The sequence below is a fragment of the Triticum dicoccoides genome, chromosome 3A (genome assembly GCF_002162155.2).
Source record: "Triticum dicoccoides isolate Atlit2015 ecotype Zavitan chromosome 3A, WEW_v2.0, whole genome shotgun sequence".
NCBI lineage: Eukaryota > Viridiplantae > Streptophyta > Magnoliopsida > Poales > Poaceae > Triticum > Triticum dicoccoides.
Genome location: NC_041384.1, coordinates 60,864,817 through 60,867,253, shown reverse-complemented (window position 1 = coordinate 60,867,253; position 2,437 = coordinate 60,864,817).

The following is a 2,437-nucleotide window of genomic DNA, read 5'->3' as shown; positions in this document are numbered from 1 at the left end:
CCGGAGAGGTACCCCACTATCTATCTTAGGGTTCAGGATGGGGGTGGTAGTCGCCGGCGGTGGCGGGGCGTTGGTGGGGCGGTGGCGTGGGGATCGCCGGAGAAAAAGCTCGGCACGGGAGGGGGCCTAGAGGGATGGCCGGGGCGGCGGCGGACCGGCGGTGGGGAGTGTTTTCGGGGCGGGCAGGGCGGTGCACCGCCGGCCACGGGCGGCGGGGGGCTGCTATTTGGCCGGTGGTGGCTGGCGGCTCAGGGGGGTGGAGGTTGAAGATGAACCGCAGGCCCTTGATTTCGTATCCAACGGCTGCAAAATCGACTGACCGGAGATGAAAAAGTCAGTCGACCGATGTGTAGCCTCACCTTGCTAGTGTGTTCAGTTTTGACAGTTAAGTTCAGTTTCGACTGTTAAGTTCAGTTTCGACAGTTAAGTTCAGAGATGAGCGGCTGATGTATTTTACATCTAACATTTTGTGGTTATGTATTTTACGTCATGTATTGGAGATGCTATTAGAATTCCACTTAGGTTAACGTTGTTCGTTGTCTCTCTTGTCCTGCTTCAGCCTCGGCGTCGTACAACTCACCGGAGCTGCTCCAACGATGAAACCCTCCATCACAGTGGAGCAGTACCTCGGGCTCCATCTCCAGACGCCTAAGATCTTCTTCCCCTCCTCCGATAGCAAAGTCAGCCGGAGCATCCTCACCGGCCAACCCAATCACGTTGAGATCGACATGGCTTCGCCAAAGAGGTTGTACACTTGTTGTATCTCTTTTTTACTCTACATGTTATATATATTGTCCACTGAGCACACAGATTTGTTCCTTTAGTGTCTCCTTGAAAGAAAAAATGTAGGAATTTTAATTTTCACTTGTCCTCCTTTTCAAATTCCTATTCATGAAGCACAAGAGATAGTAGCATAATAGCATTATAACCGTACATTTTCTTGTGGTTTGACTTAATCTCACCATGCTTCTTTGCATCCTGTGATCTTCCAATTGTTGTGAATCAAACACCCAGATTGGCAGAAATCCTGTGTTTTTAAATTCTTTGTTTTGCACGTGCATTCCTATCCTATTCCTGTTTATTTCCTATCCCTGCATTGTTAGAATCCTCAAATTCAAACAAGCCCTTACTCAATTACTTCTATTATAGATATGTGTCAAAGAAAACCTTGTGTGGTTTGTCCTGCTCCTACGGCGTTGTGTTCCACCCCAGCTCAGCTGCTCCAACGATGGAAGGGTTCACCACAGCAGGGATCCGCTCTCCAGACTGTCTTTCACCGCGTCAGATCTTCTTCCCCGCCGCCGGCAGCCACGACAACTGCATTACCATCATCAACTGAGCAGATGACCTTGAGGACTACACGGGTCCGCAAGAGAGGTCACACTCTTTCGTGTCTGCTTACATTATGCGTCGCTTAATATGATGACATGCTACATTATCGTCGTGTTCACCTATTAGACTCCGAGTCAGGTCCAAACTAATGCTGAAACTTGAGTTTTTAAATGGTTGTGGGGTACATATTGGGGCAGCAATCAGTACTATTTGTCTACTATCTGGTTAATCTTCGGTGTCCACTATGAGTTTCATGTTGGGTGCAAACAAACATTAAAGGAGCCATTATCTGTATTTTTTAACTAAAGCTATTATCTGCCTGCTATCATTGGTTTTGGGTGTATCCACAGTTTGCTAGCATCACTCTGGATTTGTGCATGCACTCCTTACATAATCTCACTATGTTTTATTCCTATGCATGCCAGTTATTGTACACAATGGAACTGATCATGTAGAGCAAAAGAGACGAGCCTTGCATGGCAATAAAATTTCATGCAGACGTCGTTCCATGGTGGGCGCAAAAGCAGCCCCCCTCCACCCATTTTGGATCGTACTCAAGAGGAAGATAACTGTTCTGAGGGGGATTCAGAAGGAGAAGACCACTCCAATTTACCCCATGAGGTCTTCGCTCTAACTTGGCATGCTGATGTTGGAATATCATGCATATGGTGCCTTGCATTGCTTACTGTATACATTACTGATGTCATCTGCTTAGTTTAGACATGCTTTGTGTCAATGCCATCTGTTTAGTTTCTTTATTGTATATGTGAATCATGCAATGTCATCTTGTCTAGCCAGGCATCATATATGTGAATTTTGCAATGCCACCCTGGTTAGCCAGTCATCTTATATGTGAATTATATCATGCCATCATTTTTTTATTACGTGTTAAATTTGTCTACAATTTTAGTACATTCAATTACTCTTCCTGTGCATCAGCCATTCGGCATGGTCATGAAAAAATCTGGAGTAGAAACAAGGTCTTCAAAGCAGACAATGCTATCTGACGAAGCGCATGTCTTGCTGGTTACCGATAGCTCCTCAGAGGAGGATTCAGAGACAGATGACCAGTCATATTTCCCCACCCCCCCCCCCCCGAGGTGCA